At 41.3% G+C, this 24,799-nt stretch overlaps 2 protein-coding genes across 4 annotated transcripts in view; one reads left to right on the top strand and one right to left on the bottom strand.

The window, feature by feature from the left end:
• The window catches only part of LOC109397776 (uncharacterized), a 344,947-nt gene that overhangs the window by 159,736 nt on the left and 160,412 nt on the right, over positions 1-24,799 (top strand). The window lies entirely within an intron of this gene.
• The window catches only part of LOC109397777 (spidroin-2-like), a 105,261-nt gene that overhangs the window by 79,441 nt on the left and 1,021 nt on the right, over positions 1-24,799 (bottom strand). The window lies entirely within an intron of this gene.

Raw genomic sequence — 24,799 nt, 5'->3', positions numbered from 1 at the left:
TATAAAAAAACGCCACAATAAGTTCAACCAAAAGTAAACAATCACCCTAGAAGTTGAAAAAATGTTATCTGTCGTATTTTTATAAATATTTGTTTAATCCAGGTATATGCAGAGATAAAAATCGATAGAAAAAGAGTAGTTCTGCAAAACGCCGAAGAAAAAGTAGTGCTTTGTTGAAAAGCACAAGATTTCTGGGTGGTCAAAGTGGGACCAGCACTAGGACCAGCATAATTGTGCTGTTCTGTTCCCAAAGCGGTTCAAGTTTCATCGGAAATTGCCTATTCTTAGGCGTTTTATGGTATAGAAGATTGATTTTAATTATTAAATCACTACAAAGTGTTAGTTTGTAAAAACTTAGACGTACCTATAATTTCAACTCAAGGAACACGATATCAGCTTGTACGAGTTTTTTTTTAAAAACTTTGAATACTTGGGTGAATAATATTACTCCATATTACCGAAATCATGAATTAAATTGGAACAGGGATTTGCTGTTCTTATTATCTTCTTCTTATTCATTACTATGATTTGAATACCCTGTCAAGCTGATCTCGTGTTCCTAGATTTAAAATTATACGTCTAAATTTCTACAAACTAACACTTTGCAGTGATTTAACAATTACAATAAATTTTCTGTACCATAAAACGCCTAAAAGTAGACAATTTTTTGCAATTTCTTAAAAAAACATCGACCGGCTTGAGGACGGACCAGCACAATTGTGCTGGTCCTAATTTGACCCCAAAAAGTGCATAAGTGGATAAAGTAGCCGAAGTAAAGAAAGTTTTATTCTAGAGGACGTTAAGTTTATAAGAGAAAATTCGAGATAATCATTATTTTATGATCCGTCACGAAAGGGATATCACAGCGTAACAAAAATTAACTTTTGGTCTGTCTCAAGAGCAAACTTATGTGTCTCTGACAGATTTTGGGCCGCTGAATCCGAATCCGAGCTCAGATTTGTTCCAGCACGTCATAGTTTTGAGCTATACCTCAATTTCTAGGGCAAAATATGCAATTTTGGGCCAAGCCATTAAGCATGGAAATATTTTTTTAAGACAATGAAAAGGTGAAATGGTCAATAAACATCTAATTTAACGACTCATACAAAATATTTCGTATTATCAAATCGAATTTGATAGATTTAAGCGATTTATCTTAGGTACGATATTTCCCATACAAGTCACCCTCCAAAATCTATCAAATTTGATATGGTTAAACACAATATTTTGCATGAGTCGCAAATGCAAATGCCGTTCAAATGGATTTGGATCGTTTTACAAGCAAACGAAATTTCGGCGCTTAACTCGTGAGAGCGAGGTTTTGCAAGAAAATCTCGCGCGTGAGAAAATGATTCAGCATCGCGCGCGAGTTTGCTCACACATGAGCGTTTCATGATTCTGCTTTGAGTGTGATTTCACCAACACTGCGAGCAATACCTGGCTAAAATCTCTAATTGATTTTCTGGGGGAATCGCCGGAGAAACTTCTGGAAGAACTCCTGAAAGATTGTCTTCAATAAGCATTCCTGAAGAATTTTCCATAGAAATGTCTAGAGAAATTCCTAGCAGAATTCCGAAAAGTAAGAATATCTAAAAAAGTCTTCGGAGGAATTCATGGAAGAATCTTTGCAGAGTGTTAATTGTTAGTAATTACACTAGTTTACAGCATTTTTTTTAGTTAATTGTGAGTTGACATCCTAATTTGAAGTTCGAACTACTTAAACCTAGTATGCAAAGGATAAGTAACGGAATATCGCCTGAAATAAACTGTTATGCAGCACACCACGAACATACGATGAATTTTTAACACTATTGCAACACAACTACACAAAACACATGCATACAACACGAAGTAAGACGAAAACGTTCAATTTGGACAGGTACTGAACAGATGCAGGTAATAATTAACCGATAGCCTATCAATAAAGACGGCAAAATGCGAATTTGATGCCTAAGTTGTCTTAATTGAAATGTGATTAAAATAATTCGAGTATTAGTCTGCGTAATGTGTAGTATCTGCCCAGAGTAGATTTGTGACGACCACATGCTGTAGCTGCCAGAGGTGGAAAGCACGTAGATAACCGCATATCCTCACGGCATACATAAGCTGTATTTTCATTACTATCAATCGATTTATATGAAAGTGGCTCAGCACGTAGCGTTCAATGAGCTAGCAAATTGTAATCCCTGATTGCAGGGTTGGGCCCCAAGGGTGCACTAAGAACCGCCATCCCCCACAGAGAAACGGCCATAACGAACACATCACGACAAACTTTCCCATATGATCCTTGACTTTGGCTTTTGTGGTGCAGCACAGACTGAAGCTCAGTTGAATGAAGCTTTCATGGCTTATTTTCTTCATTTTCTCACCTTTTGGATGCTCCTAAAGACCGTCATCGTCGTCGTCGTATATAGCTCATCATGGCTCAATGAGGGAACAGCTTTTTTCAGTTGCAGTCTCTACCGCTCACCTCCTTGTCGTCGTCGTCGGTTGGTTGATTGCAAACACTGCACCGAAATGAGACGGCCGAACACACAGTAGTTGTGGATCCACATTCAGACACGCTGTAAAATTACCCCCATAAGGAGGAGGTTTTTTGTTCGAAAACAGCGATAACAGTTTGTGATTCTCCGTCTGCCTTTGGAGCAAGCTCATGAGCACTTTTCACAAACACGATGGCGCTGGCTGCTGGTGAGATGCAAGTCTTCTTTCTTTTTTCTTCCTCGTGGACCACCAACCAGCAATCTACCTGTTCTCCAGGGATCAGAAATTGCTCAGACGAAAACCTTCCTCCGACCCAACCAGCACCGCACCGTATGAGGGTGAGATAAGGTAAAAGCCTTATGCACTCTCTAAATGTATGCTGCGGTAAAATAAGCTACTTATGGTGGTAGCTGCCGAGTTGCGGGATTCTGATGGTGGCAGATTGTGAAAGTTGTTGAAAAGCGAAAGAGTAAAAAACGGTTCCTATTATCTTTCGGGGGTTTAAGGGTTGAAAATCTGAGGTGCAATGCTGCCGGATGGATGAAAGCATTCAGCAGACTGTTTTAACGCTCGAAAAAATCGTGAACGTATAATTCGATCTTGGAAGGCAAGCGAAACATTAGTTTCACTAAAACTAATTACAACACGTGCTTTAGGTGTCTTACCATAGCACTTTAGTTTTTTTTCGTGTTCGCTTTTTCTCCACTGCATTGAGTTGGCAGACAAAAAACTTGGTGAATTTTACGTGATGGTGAGGATGAAGAGCCTGAGGCGCTAAGGGAATGTGGACTACATTATGGTCTACATTGGAATGCTTCTTCGTTCGTAAGCCATTCAAAGTGAGAACATGTTTTCATTGAAACTTAATTTGAATTTCTCTAAAATAAAAAAATCATATTGAGCTTATTCTGCATCGCTTTTGAGCAGCCTCAAAATGGTGCGTCGACAACTACCCTCAGGCGCAAGGGTCTCATCGGCCTCATTGAAGCACAATACAGAGCATTTTCGTGGAGTGAGGCAAGGATGTATCCTATCACCGCTACTGTTCCACATCGTAATCGACGAGATCCTGGTAGAAGTGATTGATCGTAAACCAAATCGTGGATTGCTGTGGCAGCCTATTACCATGGAACATCTAATTGATTTCGAACTGGCTGGATGACGTTGCTCTCCTAGCTCAACGGCGCTCTGATATGCAAAGTAAGCTCGATGATCTGGCCGATCGCTCCTCTGCGGCAGGTATTAGTGTGTGGTGTGAACAAAAGATAGTGTCATTCTCCTTACCTGTCCTGTCCCTAGTAAGCATTAGTAACTAACAGCATCATGACGAGGTAGTCATTGGAATAGTTGAGATGGGTAGTGGACGTTTTTAATTGTGGTTTATTTCCGTGTTAATATGGCGCGAATAATGTTACTTTATGCAATTCAGTATCATAATTTACATTTTATATAACTCATTTTTGTATTATAATGGCCAATTTTTCCGAACTGGTTCATTATGCAACTGAAACGAGTTGCATAATGAAAAATAGTTGTATAATTTTCATAATGCAACTCATTTGAGTTGCATTATGAACATTATGCAACTCAAATGGGTTGCATTATGAGAAAATCACTGCATAAAATTTTGTATGGAACTCGTTGCAAAACTCGATTTTTTCAGCACTCTTCTTATTTATCCAACTCGGCAAGCCTCGTTGGATAAATGTACGACTCGTGCTGAAAAAATCAACTTTTTGCAACTCGTTACATAAATAACTATTCTGTCTCCGATGTTGGAAGTAATATTGCGCATTGCGCGGTTATAAGTGCGACGACGAAGTGCGGAATCTCAAATAAAAGTGCGATTTTGCGTCAGATCGTTCCGGTGTCTTCACCGCACTTATTCATTAGCTTGTGATGAATAAGTGCGTTGAAGACACCGGAACGATTTGATGCAATATCGCACTTTTATTTGAGATTCCGCAATTTGTCGCAGTCCAGTTAGCAATGCAATAAACTATATTATGTTTCCTCATTTTGTGAGGCTTTAAGGAATTTGCTTGTTAAATGCAGTGATATCTTAATATGAATCTTTGATGTTTGTGGCACAAGTTGGCCAGTTCGTGAAAAGTGCATCTGTAGTAGTGCAAGGAAACTGTGATGGGTGTATTGTATGTGTTGTGCATATACCTCGATATATGGTCCTTTCTCTATCCATGAGTATGGTGGTGATGCGTGAACACGCATTCTCACGAGAGAATGAATCTATCTCATCGGGTTCATTTCATACACATGATGTGTACGTGGACTACGGGATGTACACTGAACCGAAACATCCTCCTTTAATCGACTGAACTGTAATACGCACAGGCATCAAAACGTCTCCTCCGAATATCGTATGCAGAAATAATGTGACTGTTACTTCCTCGAGTACCCGTATCCGAATCATCCGGAAAATGGATGATGCTCAGAACACTATCATATGACATAACATCCCGTTTTTGGAGCACTCGACATACCAACAAAAAACAGCCGAACACAGAATGATACTTGCTTCGATCACGCCCCAAAACAATAATCAGTCGGTTTTGAATTGTGTTCCCGATGGTCGGCGGCTCGCAGCTAGTTACTCGTGAGACGCAATAAGGCCACCATTTTAATATTTTCCGAGTTAGTATTTTACGAGCTAGTTCATGAAGTTTTTGAACATTTCTACTCGCAAATCTGGAGATAATTAGTGTGGAAAATCTTTTATTTTGAAGTGATTGCTTAAATTAAGAGGTGAGTTACAATGCATTTGAAATGTTCTCAAAATTCAGTTTCGCTTATTCATCCGCAGAATGACAATTTTCATTATCCTGACCATTGCATCCAGCACAGTCTGCCAGTTTCCAGAGCAAGCTTCAGAGGATTCTATCGTCGCCATCGGAAGCAGTTGTCGCTGATGCACAAATTTAAGCAGTTTTCGGACAAATTTTATCTGCAAATGTTTTAATAAATATGGTTACGTTATTACAATAAAATTGATATTTTATTTTATGAAATTTCGTCAAATCGCATGAAACAGCATTCAGGCAAATTTTAATTTCCAAAAACCACTGAGAATCATTCAAAAAACGTATTTCTATTCATTTTGATTGCATTTTGAATGCAATTCAAAACTAGCAAGATTTTCATTCGGAAACCATACATATGATCTCACCACAACCGTATGACACGCATACGTATGATCGTCATCCAATGACGAATCAGACCGTATGGTCTGGTCATCATCCGATTTTCGACTGAGTATTGTTAAACAGGGCGCGTGCGTATCACTTCTCAGCCGTTTTGAGGAGGATGTTTTGCTTCAGTGTATGCGTAACCACTAGACTGGGTCAACAAAGTCGAATTTTCAGAACAAAGCTTTTATTATGTTTCCAGTTCAAAACCGAATTAGCGACATTTTTTCTTTGACTTCCGCTGCTTTTGCCTTGCGTTAAACACAATGTCGAAAGTGGGGCGCCGTATTGTACACCTGGTGCTCTATACAGCGTTTAACGCAAGGCAAAAGCAACGGAAGTCAAATAAAAAATGTCACTAATTCGGTTTTGAACTGGAAACATAATACGATTCCTTTTGGCGTCCAAAACAACTGTGCAAAATTTGGGAGCGGTTGGTTGCTTCCCCGTATTCCGCATTGCGATTGAAATTTGTATGGAATTTTGTATGGGAAAACGTGCTTTTTAGCATTTTTCTCATAAATTGACATTTTTCGTCTAAAACGATCTAACTAATGACTTTGAAATATAGCCTAGGATATGCCGAAAAACTTTGTCGAAGACCGCAAAGTGATTCGACACTTGTGAAAAAAGTTATAACGTAGGTACAGATTGCCCGGTGGTGCTTGACATTTAACATGTGTAAAGGAATACCATCAATAAAAAAAATCTCAATTTTTGGCCTAAGTTACCAGGCGAATAACTTTTTTCACAAGCGTCGGATTACTTTTCGGCCTTCGGCAAAGTTTTTCGGCATATCCTAGGCTATACTTTAACGTCATTAGTTACATGGAATTAGACAAAAAAATTCATCTTATGAGTGAAATGCAAAAAAGAACGTTTTCCCATACTAACTCCATGCAAATTTCAATCACAATGCGGAATACGGAGACGCAACCAATCACTCCCAAATTTTGCACAGTTGTTTTGGACGCATATAGATTGAAAAAGCTTTGTTCCGGGTTGATACGATCAAATTTAATGTTTCTCCATACAACGTTGACCCACTCTAGTAACCACAGTCTTAACTACAGATAAGTATTTTCTGTTTTGTAGTGTTGCGCTTCGCGTTTATCATTTTTCTTATTCTGGAAATGCACTGGATGACTAATATGGCTTGAAGTAGATCGCGGAAAATAATCTCTTATTGCAAATATTTTAGTTATCTCTCTTATATTATTAAATCTTCCTTGATCCTGTCCTCAAGGCCTTACTCTATGAAGTATTTTTTTTGTGCTTGCACTTTGACACACCACTAAGATATTGTTGAATTGTTTTTTTTTCAATGTAGTATATTGTTTCCAGTCATCATTCTACTATCCTGAAAACATTTGACATGGAAGAACACGTCGGAAGCACAAGCTATGAGTGGGCATTGTTGTCGAATACACATTGAAGCAGGTGCAGGTGTACTTGTAATGTATACGTTTTCTATTTTATCTCTAATCGTTTGGGTATCTGTTGTAGGTATGAACGCACATATCTACAATGTACAGTTCAGTAATTCCAAATTCGCTATTACTTGTATTTTCAATATACATACATGCCTGAAACGGGCTTTGGAGAATTTCTTATGGATTCGTGTATGTGTATACGTATTCAAATTCTCCCGAATCTTTCATGGTTTTTATCAGGTGTGCTTTTGTAGTGGGGTTGGAAGTTCTACATTGGTACATCCAACGAGAACCACAGGGAACATGTCGTTCTTTTTACATCGAGACATCAACCCGTTCAGGTCGTTTGTAAGCTATCTTCCTTTTTGCCATTTCTAAATGGATACCAGTGTCAATTTCAATACCGAAGAAAGTGCTTTTAGCCACGAGATTAAAGGTTAAGAGTACAAATCGTGAAGGTGCAACTTCTTTCAACAGCGAGGACATAGCAAATCCATATGCATCCAAGAGCATCCAAGAGTTATACTGCTGGTACAAACTCAGTTTTGAAAGCTTCAACAGCCACTGCTGTTAGTGGCGATCAGAAACCATCGTTTCAATAGGAGGCAATCAGTGAAGTACTAGATTGAAAGTAGTGAGCTGGATTTTTGTATGGTGAGATGATCAATTCTCCATTTCTGCAATAAAATGGTGCAAGCAGCGTAGGTCATATGATTTATTGGCTAATTTGATGCTATTTGAGCAAAAGTTTGAATAACTGTGTTGTTGTATTATTTTTTTCTGCAACTTCAACAACACAGTTATCCAAACTTTTGCTCAAACAGCATCAAATTAGTCAATAAATCATATAACCCACGCTGTTTGCACCATTTCATTGCAGAAATGGAGAATTGATCATCTCGCCATACAAAAATCCAGCTCACTACTTTCAATCTAGTACTTCACTGATTGTCTCCTATTGCGGGTGAAAGGGAGGAAACATGGATCTGATGGCATGGAAGTTTCGACTGATACTACAGCTTCTCGAAATGGCTCTACCGGAAGTGGAAATGTTTCTAACAGTGATAATTATCGTATTCAAGGCTGTCTTGATAACGGTTCTTTCACGAATGCGTTGAAAGACGCTTTACTACGGGATTTGAATACATGCTTGTTTTCATTGCCAGCTAACTCGTTTGTACCCAGTTTCAGTGGCTGAGATTTGGTGCTGTCTAGTTTGCCCTAGATAACGCCGAAAGCTGTTCATAGCTCAAACAGAAACTTTCTTCGATAAATGAGAAAACTGGAGATTTTACGTTCAAAATTGAACCGTTTTCGTTATACCTGTAGTGACCGGCAACGGCCGAAATCCTTCCATGATCTGCAAGCGGACACAACGAGAGGAGAGATCCAGATCCCCCAACCTACTCTTTCCCCGTCACTAGCTTCCAAAACCACCCCGTTCGCGTTCCTCTCTTCACTGTCCCTCCTGTCATCCCTATACCAATGTATCTAACTTGCCAGGTCAGCTTAATGCATTCCTATGCTGGTATTAGTAAGCAGGAATTGGCCCTACAATACCAAATCAGGATTGCTATAAGCATTCCTCGTGATCCCAGGGAGAACCTGAAATACGTGGATATTCTTTGCCGATTTATGTATCAGAATCCTTAAAGGACAAACGTCTTGAAGTCCCGCTTGAACAGTGCATTAAAATTTCAAACGCACAAATCTCAAGAAGAAAGCTTCAAACAACACTGCTTTTCATTATTCCGAGCTTGCAATAAGCTTATTTGAGCTTGCTTTGGTCAGCCATTGTGGCGGCCATTCAGGGATCCCAACAAGTCTGCCCTTAATTCGTTTCGAATATTGGAGGATTGTTAAAACAAAAAAAAAACGATTGCTGACGGTTTCTAGTTAATCGTTTGTTGTTTGTTTGTTTGTTTATTTTAGACACTTGGTACCAGGGTGCGCTCGTGTCGCATCTTATATACTATAACTTCATTATACAATCATTGTTCCAATACATGCGTTTGAAAATTATCTCCTCATCTATCGTACTATTTACAATTCTAATTTTCCAAGATTGTTGTCGTTTAGCTTAAAGTTGCTTGAATAATCCTGTTTCGCGCAGGAAATTCAAATGTTTTGTCGTTTGTTCTCCAGAGTTGTCCAGAGCGTCTTGTAGACTTGTTGTGCTGATGTCGTTAGTTGCTTTTTCTTCATTGAACTTTCTACAATGCAATATCAAATGCCGCACGACTCCACAACATTCACAGGTTGGTGCGGGCTCGGTTTTCAGTAGAAAGGTGTGGGTTAGCCGCGTGTGGCCGATTCTAAGCCTTGTTAAAGCCCGTTGATCAGCTGCGTTACTCAGGTCTCTCGTTTGATGTATTGATGATTATTCTCTCAAAATATTGAAAAGTAGAAATTTTTGCATGAATTACGCATTCGATAAAGTATTTGCAAAAATACTCCAGCAGCATGAAACTGCAAAACAAAAACCGTAGGTATAATTCCCAAACTTTGGGCTAATTGAACCGATGATTAATCAGCAACGGCCCAAAACTTGCTTGCGTGGAAGCCACCATGAACTTTTGTTTTTGGAGCTATGTTGATTGATCGTTTTAAGTATTCTAAGTACTATTGCGGATTCTATCTGCTCAAACCTCCTCTTCTAGGTGTAGCCTCATAGAGGCAATAAATGAGCATCAGGCTCGAAATGCACTCAGGCGTTCAACAATGTCCTATAAATGGCATTGGTTTCCTTATCATCCTACCTCTTCCCTTCCCTTTCCCACGGGTACATGATGACATAGGCTATAATTAAGCGAGGCACATGTCTCCCACCTTGAGGAGAACGTGCCACCTGAGCCAACGTTCTGATACCTGAAGCATTAGTGACAAACAGCATCATGACGAGGTTGTCAGTGTGATGCTGCCTCATTAAGGAGAAGAGCTTTGACGGACTAAGTCATTATGATCGAGAGGTCCCGAGTTTGCTAAGTTGGCTGGGAACAGATTGTTACAGTGAGTTACGTGATATTCATAATTACCATCAACGTCAACAAGACCAAATCGTTGGATGTAAACAAGGTCAGCCCCTCCAGCTTTACGGTAGCTGGGCATTGGGCAAGCAAAGGAGAATGATGAAAACTTTCAATAATCTTGGTAGCCAAATGATGGCATTGTTTTCCCCCGATGAGACGAGTCTGCAACTTCCTCTTCTGCTAAAGTTTTTCTAAGTTCTGCCGGGTTCCATGCTGCAGTTTACTAATCACAGTACATCCTTCTTCTAAACTTTTCTTCTATTGAGTGGCATTTAAATGTTCTATACTGCCATGTGCAGCATAGTTCTCCCATGTTCTATGGGAATCCCTTTTAATATAGGACAACTATGATGCACGCGGCAGTATATCTGCATTCCAGTTGTAAATACCTAGGCTCGAATTTCACTTTCCACCCCCCACAGTCTGAATTGGCTGAATCTCTAGAGGCCATCAGTAGCACACGAATAACTTCGTTTTCTTCGTTAAGCCCCATTGAAAAAAAAACAAGCAATATGTTTTATATTCAGATTTCCATGTTCGCATATCATCGACCACCAAACGCGTACATTTATGGTGTGCTACCAGTTTTCGACACAGTCTCTCATTCATTTTCATTCGTTCAAAAAAAAAATGAAAATCCTTTCCGGTCAACTGGACGATGTGCCACGGCTGTATGATTGCGCCGTTCTCTGAGTTTTTATTCACCCACATGCCTCCATCCTTCTACATGCTCAATGGGATATAGGTACACCCTTAAATGAAACAACACAGCACACGAGTAACTTTCACGCAGCGACCGAAAAGACAAAAGAATTTTCACGCAGATTTGTGTAACACCGGATCAGCACATTTTTTGTGTTGATCCAGTGTTACACAAATCTGCGTGAAAATTCTTTTGTCTTTTCGGTCGCTGCGTGAAAGTTACTCGTTGCGCTGTGTACATCGAGTTCTGCGTGTAGTGGAATTGCAGTTGACTGAGTTGGAACTCTCTCCCAAATTGCCGCACCGAGAGTAATAAAAAAGCTCACATTTTATAGCATCAATTTATATATTTTTATTGTTTAAAGTGAAAATTATTGAGCGACACCACACCCAGGGAAATGTAGATGCAAAGCGAGCGTGGTTTGTGGTGGCAACAGTGAGGATCCATATTGTTCAACCGGTAAACACACAGCTGTTCTGCAAGACGATTCTCCGCGTGTCTGAGTTCGATTGCCGATACAGCTCAAGAGTTTTACGTAATGGAAAAATTATTAGCTTTCCTGGAATACTATATGTCCGGGCATGGTATGAATGCACATATCGTCCTCTTAATGCTAGAACTAGGTAACTCGAAATTTGACGTTTTTGAGCTGAATATACCATTATATCGAGCTTTTTGAGCTCTATAATATATCCAAACACCAGTGAAATACGATTATAAACAACGGAAATATTCACGATTTTCAAAACTAGGTATCTCAGTGTAGAATACATGAACGGAGTGCTATAACTAGGTAACTAAGAAAATCAAATCTATTTCCAACCGTACAGGTTAAAAGCTATCGGACGCTTGGACGTTGAAATGTTTATAGTCATTCTTTTGCTAGTAGATTGGAAATCTACTACTGATTTTTCATTTTAGGCCTAAAAACTTAAAATATTTTACTTGTATTTATTTAGCTAAAAACTGTGATTGTTCGTAAACGATTATTTTATGAACATTTTGAGGTGTCATGTGGTGATATAGCAGACATCCTAGCAAATTCAATAATTACATGTTAATTTCAATTTGTGAATCCTTTTAAATTTGCATACTGCAACAAGAAACTGAAAAGAATGATATCAATAGTGGTAAAAACTAGGTATCTCAGAACATCTTTTTCATTATTTATGTTGCATTTTGAGTGCTATAACTAGGTAACTTGACAATTTTTCAACCATTTATTGTTTTTATCAAAGGTTTAAACCAAAATAGTTCAAAACTTTATCTTGTGGCAGGAAGAGTAGAAGCTGAATTAACATTCAAAGCCACAAAAAGTATTATTTTAAGGCTTTGGAGGCCTTTGGAACAACTGCATGAAAAATTGTAAAATTTTCAAAGTCGTTTTTCTCGAAACTATGATTTTCGAGTTACCTAGTTCTAGCATTAAGGGGACGATATGGTAAATTGGCAAAACATCAGCCAGGAGAAAACAATAGAGACTTTCTAAGGAGACTTTCCTGGAGAAAGTTCTAGACAAATCTCTGGTGAAATACTATCAGGAATTCCTGAAAAAATTTCTACTAGAGTTCCAGGACAAATTCCTGATGGGATTGCTAGATGAACTCCTGGTGAAACTAATAGAGAAATCCATATTTGGCACCACAGTTCTTGACCCTGAATGGAAGGATTTTCTAATTTCCACCCGTCGCTGATTACATTTCAAATGTTTAGCCATGGTTGGATGTATGTACTGGGGCGGGCGCGGGGCTAGTGTATTTGACAAGAGAGAGGGGCTAAACCGACAGAAATAACATGCAAACAACAGTTGAGAACAAGCCAAAAGCCAGACTACAGTCGGTGCTCTGGAAAGCCAGGATAAACCCAGTCGATGGTTTTCCAACACTCGGCTATTGCCATCCGCTGGCTGGAAGGAAGCAGGAAGATATGAAACGGGAGCAAAAGTTGCTGACTGGCTGCTGTTTGTCTCGCACCTCAAAACGGGGTTTTGCGAAAGGTCGGAACGCGCGGAAAAGTGTCAAAGTTAAAAATGCGAAAATAAAAGTTAATGTCTGTTGGTATAAAATAATTTGATGGTTATTGATGTTCGCTCCGACCCGCGCGCCTCTGGCGTTGATGCCTCGCTGGAATGGGTGTTTGGCTCGGCAGTTTAATGTGGATCACCACCGTGGAGGGGTTAACAGTTTTGTGCAACTTTGAAACATTCAATGCGAGGACGTAGGATCAACATCATCATAGTATGGAACATTTTCGCGGGAAATTTGCCAACTTTGCACCCGGAACGCTATTGCTGCTGTTTGGCTTGTCAAGCTCACGGATGTTGGCAGTGATTTATAGTCATAAAGCGTCGAGAGAAATCCTAGGGCGTTATTGTATGCCGGATGGTTCTACGAGTGGTAAAAATGGCAACTTATGAGTATTTTTCATGTTTGATTTTTGGGACTGTTGATAAAATTGCAATTTGTTTCTGTCACTCAAATTGGAATTTTGGCAAAAATGTTGTTCTGGCCTGCATAAGCATTTGGGAGCATCCAAAAAGTTTGTTGCAAAGGAAATCTTGATACTCGATGAGCAAAGATGCATATCGAATCCTAAGACAGCATTGCCGGTAGAAGTGGAGAGGCCTAGAGCAAGCGTTACATCGAGAAGGAGTTATGTTGGACTAGATGCGTCAAACGCGAGAGCCACGATTCGAATACTCCCTCTGCTGCAGAACCAACAACGGATATGCAACGACAGCAACTACGAACTGAACTAGCGTTCCACACGGCCACAGCAATCATCGAGTTCCGTGGGTGAGACCTCATGTCCCGACACAGAATACCAAATCTGCGGAATTCCAATTGACTAAAAAGTGCCATAAGTACTCTAAATGAGGATACTATGACGCAGCTCTGCTACCTCCACATAGAAGCTCAAGGATTTACAGTTTACTGTGTATTCAGCTGCGGTGGTTGTTGTCATGGGCTGCGGGTGCGCTGTAGGTCACACACGCTGCATCAGACTAAAAAACGCATAGGCAGTTGGACCCATAGGTTGATTCCGAGGGTGGATAGATGGGTTAACAGGCGCCATGAGGAAGTGACATTCCAGCTGAATCAGTTTCTTTTCAGACCATGGTTGCTTCCGACAGTATGTACATCGTTTGGGTCATGCGGGTTCTCCCGAATGTCCGGTTTGTGCTGGTTTAGAGGAAACGGCGGTGCACGTTTTGTTTATGTGCCCACACTTTTGCACAATGCGTGACTGCCTGCTTGCCACCTGCGGGGAGGATACAACTCCGGATAATCATGTCTAGAGGATGTGTAAGATAAGTTTAGCTGGAATGCCCACATCGTCTTGGAGCTACAGAGGAGGTGGCGCGTGGACTCGGAGAATGGCTTGGCAGAGGAAGCTCTCAGTTAATAACTGTGGAAGTGCTCATAGAACACAAAGATGAGAAGCTGGCTTTGTCCCCTTATGGTATCAGTAGGTCGGTTCCAGAGGCACGCCTCCAGTCAGTGGGGACGTTACGCCAAGAAGAATCATGTATGATATTAAGTTGTGCCTTTTCTATTCAGCTACCATGCGATGCCATGAAGAATGTTCGAAGCGAGAGGAACAATACCTAGTGTCCATCAAAACGGAAGGGAGCTCTACAACCGCATTCGAAATAACAAGCCACACCGATTTGGGATCTATGGGAGAACCCTTCCAGCACTGCGACGTACGATGAGATGTGATTGGCAGAAAAAGAGTGACAATGTAATGGAGTTGGAGACATGACCAATGTCGTGGTAAAAGCTCAAGATATACGTGATGCTACCCGATAAACCAGGAATTGAGCAGCCCCAGGATCCCATCTTGTTCACAACTTCAATTACCAGATCTCCACCAAATCTGTTGTACCACCAACTCTGGATAAGGTCAAGAAGACCGTCGAGCCACAAAACAGCAACGCTGATGGGAAGGATGAGATCCCTGTCAAACTTCTTAAAGTAGATGCGAGCTGCTACATCAATCAATCTACCAGATAGTCGTAAAGATATGAGAGGATGAAGAATTGCCCACCAGCTGGCCTCGTATGCTCAATCTACAAGAAAGGGCACGGACAAGAGTGTGCCTTAATTCGGCGTATTAGATACTTGCGCGTGTCCTGTTACTCTTGTTCAACAGAAGTCCTTATCCGACGAATGCCAAGGATGGATCAAATGTTAAGCCTGCGGATGATTTTAGATACATTTTGGGAATATATTCGATGGTATGTATGTAGATGCGACTGGATATTGATATTGACTTTTAACAAAAGAACAAAAAAACAGAAGATCCAGCAAAGCACAATCCAATAAGGTGTCTTTCGAGTCTGTACTAGGCACCGTAAGTCATACCGGTGCCCTGCGGTCGAGATCGACCTTTACAGCGATTAAGTGGCCGCGGAGAGCAAGACCCGGTAGCGGTGCTGTCGTGGCGTCGGTCTACTGGGTTGGATCCGAGCCGGCGGTTGGAAAGGGGTCCCCGGCAAGGGTCGGGGCAGGTGGAGACCCTGCTGTCAGCAACATTCTGGTGCAGATGATAGGGCCTGAAGGGTAGTGATACCCTTGCCTTCAGCAGGTCAAATCGGGTTGCACGTGGGCATCAGTTCGTGATGTCTGCAAAGCAGTTGGGCGCGGGCGGGGTTGACCCTGCACGCCTTCCGTGGACAAAGGGAGTGGCGAGGACCACTCGGGAGACTGGCTAAGCGCCAGCATGTTATGGACTCTCCAAAGCGAGTCATCGATGTTCGTTGCTGCTAGGCTACGCAGCTAACCTTGAGGGTGCGATGTGCACTAGCCCTTCTCTGAAGCAATGCCTGCTTGGTGGCTCCGGAGAGACGAAGGGTTTGGCGACCATAGGAATTAGTTTTAGTGGGTCGAGGATAAAGTAGTCCTGACTTTAACTTTTGTTGTAGAAGACGGCCTAATCCCCACACTACCCTAACCCTCCTGTTAGGGTGTTTGTTGAGCAGATTTTTCCCCCTATGGTTGTTACCGAACGGTAACTTTACGCTAATGGTGGGCAGTGTAGGGAAACTTTTATATAGCTAGCCCAACAGTCTTTTTAAAGTGTGGGCGTCGTGCGTGTTGACCCAATGCGCGTCACGGTGCGTCAACGCGCAATGAAGAGGTGGTGAGTTTCAGCAGCCACCTGAAGCGGGTGGCGATGTAGGCGGAAACCAGGAGAATGAGAGAAGAGACCGAAGAGAAGATCGGACGAAGAGACTGGGAGACAGGTAACGAGCAGTGTTCGGGGCAGAAAATCGCTACTCGTGCTTGAGGGAAGAGGTGATAAGTGTTCCAGGTCGGAGGTTCCACGTTTGGACCTCCGATCAGTGTAATTGTGGCACCCTTGTTGATAATTAAGTGCCATTTGTGCGGTGGATGGGCTGCCTAAGCACCCGCTAGCCCGAAACCACCCGCCGGTCCCAGAGATCCTACGAAGCCTACGTTCCAGCTCACGATCAAAGATATCACCCCCCCCCCCCCCCCCTTGGCGTTCACCTCGTCGCCTTCGGGGCCTAAGAACGGCCCTATTCGCGTCGGCTCTCTGGACGCCGAGGAATGGCGCATCCCCGTCGCCTACCCTGTACTGCTCTACGGGAAACCTGCCGGTGACACGGAGCCTCACCACTAAGAACACGACGACGACCCATTCAGGAAGCAATAAATACGTAAGTTCATTTAAATCACGATTTAGGACAAACCCCACCGAAAACTTCCCCTTCCAGAAAACGCCCTGAGACCCGGGAGTCAGAAGAGGCATTGTTAGCCCACCCCGGAAGCTGCCGTTGGCTGGACCAGCAGCTTGGGGCTTAGGCCGACCCCTTCTGGGCCGGCGCGATCGACTCCCGGGGACAAAAGTTGTTTCATGGTTTAGAAGGCAAAAAAAGGCACTGTTATTGTTGGGGCAGCAGGGACAGTAGTCCAGAGGCTTGACGCACCCCCCCCCATCCTCTGCTGCGAATCAGCCGTGTACTTTGCAGCTGAGAATAGGACTACTAACTCCAATTCAAGGTTTCAAGTGACCCGTGATCGAAGGGGTGAACAAGATACTCGACCGTTAACGGAGCGTGAACTTTCTGGGCACCCCCCACGGAAGTTGGAGACAGTAGGAGGCTGCTGCGCACGTAGTGCTAGCGTAGGAAACCCAATTTTCTCCTCGGCTAGTGTGTCGGGTGAGATAATGGACGGGACGTGGTTGATGAGGGTCAACAACCAAAATAGAATTCGGCTACCTGCGATGTGGCTGCACAGCAGCTTCACTCCATCATTGACTGTGCGTCCTGGAAGTCTAATTCCGAGTCTAATGACTTGGAAGTCATGAAGGCTATAAGAAGTGACGCCATGCTCGTGGATATGGGAGCCAACGTGCGCAGTATTAGACGTAGGTACTCGTATAGGTTAAATGATCCTCCAGCTCAAGCACGCCAATGAGCGTAAAGGCGCCGTCCTCAAAAGTCTGATCCTAAGCGAGGATGTCGAGGTGAGGGCTCTTACAGCTCTTACAGTGTCTTGAAAATTGGCCAAAAATGCTAAGTCCTTTATGGACGGCCCCTAAAAGTATCTTTGATCGGAAGAGAGTCGAGGCGTTCCTTTTTGTTTTCCAGACCTAACATCCAGTTCAAAGTGGAGCATAGATTATACATGCATGCTGTTTCATGACTGCAGCTTTACATGAATAAAGTTTAAATATAGCAGATAATTTCATTTGTCAACCAAAACTTCATCTTCACTGTGGCAGCAAGATCTTCAATGCAAAGGCGACACCGAGCTTAATACAATCTGAAATCACGTCACTAACTGTATGTACACATATTTTAATTAACAAAACATCAATACTCTCAAATCCGAGTAGAAATTTGCTTTTCTGATACGATAAAGTTTCCTGACTTTCACTTTTTCTTCGGATTTGTGCTTCACTTTGTCGTCTAGTGCCCATTCTTATGGATGGATTCTCCAGTTAGGTATAACAAACTGAGAAAAGTTCCAACAGCACCCGCGCTTGCACACTTGAATAGAACAGACCCCCGCCGGTTTGTTCGGTTCTCTCTCGGATGAAGTGCGCACGCTGTTGTTCCTAACACTCTCGAAAAGTGAGAAAAGCAAAAGCAGAAGCTCCGCACAGACATCAATGCACCGCACCAACAACGTCGGGCACAACTGACGGCGCAGTGCATGTCGCATTTCCGTCGTCCTCTGCTATCATCATCGCCGCCGACGCCGCTGGAGAAGTAGGGTATTGGTTCCCTTATTAAGCATGTGGCTCCCATTTTCATCCTACGAAAAACAAGGGATTGGAGCGCTGTTTGTTTTGTTTCTTATTTATGTATTTTTTGTTAGAACTGAGCACCCATGTAAACACAAAGAACGGAATCAATCGGTGCCGGAATCACTTGTTTTCGAATAGGATGAATATGGGAGCGTGAGATTACTAATGGCACACATACCCTAGTTAGATACCTAGCTGGCTTGGCCAGCCATTGAGAAACTTTCAACTTTTAACTCGTCTTATTGACAAAGCACATGCAAACATCGCATCGCGCGCAACGAGTGTTGTTGTATACTGTTTTCGGGTAGTTTATGCCGAAAACGGTTTTCTGATGCAAAAATTTTGGCAAAAGGGTTATTCCATACCAGAACGTGCGAAAAAGTGGTGCACATGGAGCCACAGTATGTAACCTTTCAGAACGAACGTCCGTTAGAGTCAGAAATTCACCTCGCTTATACTGCACTGAGGATACTGTTCGTATGTTTTTCATAGTTTACATCTTATGAATCAGTTATTTTTATTTTTTTCACCATTTCATAGTTCTCGTATGCTTTTCATACATTGAAAAACGAAATCCATAAGACTTGTCGTATGAAAAATTTCATAAGAAGCATCGTATGAAAATCATAAGATGTGTTATGAAACAACATTGCAAAACCTTTTATTGGCTTTTAACCACTTCAACTTCCAAAGCGTCAATGGGCGAATGAGTAAAGCACGCACTCGCCAACCTTGACGTTCCTGGTTCGATTCCAGGTTGCGATTTTTTTAAATTTGTGCAAACTATTTCATAAAAATATGTATGATAGTCATAAGACATAGTTTCAGTTTTTATACGTTTTCGGTATGATTTTTATACGTGAGTGTTATGAAATTTATACAGTAACAGTATGATAATAATAGTTGGCGCTTTGAATCCAAAATCATAGTTCGTAACTATGATTTTCGCAAGAAATTCTTGTGGCAAAAAATCATAGTTGATTCGTATGATTTTCGGAGTTGCAGTATCCTCAGTGTGTGTATGGCGAGCGTAGTTTTTCTGGCATGGTTGAACTTTTTTAACGGCCTAGCGTCCTAGAGTGCCAAAATACAATGATTTCAAAGAAGCAACCTCAACGGCACAATTGTGATACATTTACCTTGAAATATCTCATATAAACCTATCACTCCAGCCATAAAAGTCCATTGCTAGCCATTCGTTCGGCATACATTATTACAAATTCAAAGTTAAAATTAGTTTTTAATTTGTAATGCTTGAATATTGCCTATTAATAATCTTGGAATGTCCTAGATCAGTCCTCTTAGAATAATCTTGCAGTTGTATTGTTTCTTGTACATCCTTGTAAGAATTTCCCTAAAATCAGTTTTACATACTCATATAGTGCATAGACTCATTTCAGAGCATAACCCTATAGAAATGTCAATTGACATATTCCCGGAAGGATCCTTAAAAGAATTCTGGAAGCTATACTCCTGAAAGCCTTGGAACCATTTCTGGAAGAGACCATCGGGGTATCCCTGTAAGCATTCCGGAAGAAAACCCCTGGAAAAATTCATACAGAATTTCCTGCAGGTACTCGCGGAGAACTTTAAAATAGTGAAACCGTTGGAAAAAATCTTGATTTCACCTGAAGAGATTCCTCGTAAAACGTAATAAAACGTCTGTAGGAAATTAAGCAGTAATTAACAGAGAAATTCCTGGAACATTCCTTAGAGAAAATCCTGCAGAAATCCCTGGGAGAATTCCGAAAGAGTTTTCTCTTGAAAAACTCCTGAAAGATCCCTTGTAGAAATGTTTGAAATCAAACCCTGTAAGATTTTTTTATGAAATCCCTATTTGTGTAAACTCTAGAAGAAACTGCTGGAGGGATTTCAGAAAAACTGCCTGGAAAATTTTTAGGCAGCTTCTTGAAATTTCTTGAGAAATTCCAACACATATTTCGGAAGAATATTCTTGGTCAAATTCCTCAAGGAATCCTAGGATAAGTCCTAAAACAATCATCAGAAGTAATCCTTGAGGCTTTCCAGGGAGAACTTCTTATGAAATCCCCGACAATTTTTAGGAAGAATCAACTCTTCTTCTTCTTAAGGGCTCTACGTCCCCACTGGGACTTGGCCTGTTTTGCTTCAACCTAGTGTTCTTTGAGCACTTTCACAGTTATTAATTAAAGGGCTTTCTTTGCCTGTTATTGCATGAATTCGTATATTGTGAGGCAAGCACAATGGTACACTATGCCCAGGGAGTCGGGAATATTTTCCCGACCGGAACGGGAATCGAACCCGCCGTCTCCGGATTGGCGGTCCATAGCCTTAACCACTAGGCTAACTGGAAACCCCAGAATTAAGGAATTCATGAAAGGATTCCTGAACAAATCCGTGGATGAACTAATAAAAGATTTCTTGGAGAAAATTGTGAAAGAATTCTTAGATAACTTCTTGGAGAATTTTCTGGCTCCTGTATTCATCTCTTTAAATTAATCTGAAATGATAAATAAGCTCTACAGATCCCTATAGATATTGCTGGAGGCATCCTTGGAGAAATTCTTGGGTGCATCCCTGGATAATATGATGGAAGTAGGTATTTCCGAAATTTTAGATAAAAGCTCTGAATATTGTTTTGAAAATATCCCGACAGGAATTTCCGAACGAATCGCTGGAGGGATACCCCGGAGAAATTTTTGAACAAATTCCTGGCGGAATCCCTGAAGGATTTCCTGGATAAATTCCTGGAGGTTTGCCTAGGAGAAATGCTGGAAGAATTCCTAAGTTATTGCTGGAGGAATCCCTGAAGCAATTCGTCGAGGAGCCTCTGGAGAAATGCCTGGAGAAAAAAACCCTGGAGCAACCCCTAGATAAACCTCTGTAGGAATTACTGGGGAATCTCCTGCAGGAATCCCTGAAGTAATTCCTGGAGAAATCTCCGGATGTATTCCTGAAGAAATGTCTAGAGACATTCATAGATGAATCCTGCGAGGAATCCCTAGAGAAGACTTAGAAAAAAATCTTTAAAGAATTCGTGAGAAAATCGTGGAAGAATTTCTGAAGGTATCCCTGGAGGATTTCTTGGAGAAATTTCTGGAGAAATTTCTAGAAGAATTCCTGGAGGACTGCCTAGAGGAATTTATGGAGGAATCCAAAATGAAATTCCAGGAGGAATTTCTGGGGAAATCCCAAGAAGAATTCCTGGTGGAATACCTGGATCAATTACAGGAAGAGAACATCTGGAGAAATCCCTGGAAAAATTTTGAAGAAATCCCTTAAGGATTGCCTGGAGGTTTTCCTGGAGGAATTCCTAGGAGATCTCCTGAAGGAGTCCCTGAAGCAATTCCTGGAGAAATCTCTAGAAGAATTCCTGAAGAAATGTCTAAAAGAAATTTTGGATGAATGCCTGAAGGAATTCCTAGATGAATCCTAAAAAGATTTCCTAGTGGAATCTCTGGAGGAATCTCCTTGAGAAATTTTTGGATAAATTATTGAAAGAACTCTTAGAGGAATTCCTGGAGGAATCCCTGGAGGAATTGCTGAATAAATTCCTGAAGGAATTCCTGGGGAATTTATGGAGGAATCCTTGAAACAATTTCTGAAGATATTTCTTCAGGAATTCCTGGAGGAATCCCTGAAGCAAATCATAGAGGATTATCTGGAGAAAACCCTGGAGTATTCCCTGAAGAAATTCCTGTAGGAACCTCTGGAGGAACTCCTGGAGGAAATCCTTGAAACAATTTCTGGAGGTATTTTTGGAGAACTTAATGGAGGAATTCCTGGGAAAGTTGTTGGAGGAATTCCTGAAGGAATTCTTGAAACAGTTTCTGGAGGAATCTTTGGAGCAATTCCTAGACGAATCCCTAAAGCAATCCCTAGAGGAATCTCTGGAGAAAATGCTGTAGGAATCCCTGAAAAAAACTCCTGCAGGAGTTCATGGAGGAATCCTTGAGGCAACTCCTGCAGGAATTCCTGAAGAAATCCTTGAAACAATTGGAGGTATTTTTAAATTAACCCCTGGTGTTATTCCTGAAAGAATCCGTGGAGGAATCTCGGGTTTCTTAAATGAGAAATTCCTTCATAAATCCCAGGAGAGATTTCGAAACGAGTTCTTGGAAGAGTTTCTGTAGGAATGCCTGAAAAAATGTAAAGGAATCCAGGTCTGCACTGCAGTAACTTCTGGACAAACTAATGAAGGAAACCTTGGATGGACTCCTAAGATTTTTTGTAGAAAATTTTGAAAGAATTCCTATATTATTTCTTTAATAATCTCTGGTGAAGTTTTGAAAATGTCGGGGCCCGTGGATCACTCCCACACGTTCACTTCATAAGTGGATGGTCATGCGTTCGATCCCAGCCCCGGCACTTGCAATTTTTTGTCAGTCGCTCTTCCCCCGGAGAGCGGCTGACACCTGACCTCTTCTGAGCCTATGCTCTAACGGACCCGGAAACTTGGATATTGGCTAACGCAACTCATAATGGACCCCCAATCGGACTGGAAATGGAACAAGAGTCACACATCCACATCATCGTGCTCATCATTCTACCATGTACAGGTTAGAAAAGTGATAGCAGTGCAAAGGCAACCAGTTCGATATAGTACCCAGTCTACACACGATTGCATACGATGTTGAATAGGATGCAAAAGTGGAGGCGATATACACACACTTTACACGCGGCTAAATGGAAGCATGTAAGCATATGGCCTCCACTTTAGCATCCTATTCAACATCATATAAGACTTTCTATTAGTTGGGTAGAATTAGAATAGAATTCCATTTGGGTGCTGTACAAAGTGTAAGTACAGCTGCCAATTGGGTTTTTAAATTTAGAAAAAGTCAATTATTTTATATTTTTAAACGAAAGAACACCTTTTTCTAAGCCGCTATGATTTTTTTTTCAGATTTGTAGAACTTTGTGTTCATACCTAAAACCAATTTCAAAAAGATTTATTCAAATCACCTTTTGACAGCTGGGCAACTGCTTGACAGCTCCGCCCAGTACAAAATCCGACGAGGGGTGATTCGACAAATCGCTCCCATACAAACTTCAAATTGATTTTTAAACAGGTTCCCGGGCTCCAAAATTCATGAAAATTTGGATTTCAGCTCAGTTTGGCGTGCAGGTTCAGAATATGGAATTATCTCAACATCGCTTAAAAAGTCAATTGGAATCGCTCACGCAATGCCCTAGTGGACAAAAGAGCTGTAAATTAGGTTAAGTGGTTGAAGAATAAAAGTTTTGAAAATGATTCCTGGAAGAAATTCTTGCAGAAGCACTTCGAATAATTCCAAAATGTAATTTTGGAAAAATCTCTAGCGGAATACTTGAAGAAATCTCTGAAAAAAAAAAACCAGCAGAATTACCTAAAAGGAACTGCGGTAAATTACCTTAAGGAACCTCTGGAAAAATTCCTGAAGGAATCCCGAAAAAACACTAAAAGAATCACTGGAGGTGTAAATATTGCGTAACTCATCGGAACTATCCGTTCCAAGTCAACTTAGCAAACTACAGAAAAATCACTTTGCATGATACGGGACCTCGCGATGCAGGCGACTTGCTCTGCCAAAGCTCCACTCTTCAATGAGATAGCATCACACCGCCCTCCTCGTCATGATGCTTGCTGTCATCGACGCTTGCTAGGGGAAGGACACTCAAGGGGAATGCCACTAGTCTTTATTCACACCCCACAGAAGGAACCTCTAAGGATATCCCAGGAGAAATTCCCGGAGGAATGTCTGATGAAATATATGGGGAAATTCCTGGAGGAATTATTCGATGCTGAAGTATCTGTAAGAATTTCTGAAGGAATTCTTGAAGCATTTCTTGTAACAAGTCCTGAAACAATCACTATCGGAACCTCGCAAGACGTTCATGGAGAAATTATTGGAGAAGAGAAAAATCTTAAGTAATTCCTGGAGAAGTTCCTGTAGGAAATCTCAAAATTAGCCATGCAAGCAAGTTTATCTGGTGAAATTATATGATAAGATTAAAATATTAGGTGCTCTTAGAGAGATACTAAGGAAAATATCTCTTATAGAAGTTCTCGGAAAAATTCCTGGACAGAGTCCCGGAGGAAAAAAGCAACGCTGAGTGAAACACATTTTCATTATTCTTATTAAAAAATGGCTGACAAAATTGGGTCAAAAAGCTGACGAGATTGGTTCACCACTGCAGAATTATTCGCATGCAAAATTTCAACATATCTATCTCGAGATCCACAGTGCCAGTTATCAAATGATGTTTTGAATTACAGGTCGGACAAGATTATCTGGAGTCGGGTTCTAAAGCTTTCCAAGCACATATCTGGCAAGAGGAATGCTGTAATCAAAATTGGCTTGACAAAATGTCAAAATCTCAGCTCCCAAATATATGAGTGGGAACCTTCAAAATCAGACTACGGATAATAGAGTCCGACCTGTAGTGTATTTTAGGATCCAAAGCAGATACAAAATACATCTATGGTAAAGTTCATTATTTCATTCATTCTTCTGCTTCTTCTTCTTCTTTCTTTCTTATGGATCTACGTCTCCATTGGGACTTGGCCTGCCTTTGCCACAGTTTTTTTTGCCTGCCATTGCATGAATTTGTATATTGTGGGGCAAGCACAATTATACTCTATTCCCAGGTTGTCGAGAAAATTTTCCCGACCGGAACGGGAATTGAACCCGCCGTCTCCGG

The sequence above is a fragment of the Aedes albopictus genome, chromosome 3 (genome assembly GCF_035046485.1).
Source record: "Aedes albopictus strain Foshan chromosome 3, AalbF5, whole genome shotgun sequence".
Classification (NCBI taxonomy): Eukaryota; Metazoa; Arthropoda; class Insecta; order Diptera; family Culicidae; genus Aedes; species Aedes albopictus.
Note: the sequence above shows the minus strand (reverse complement) of the source record. Positions and strands in the feature narration are given on the sequence as shown.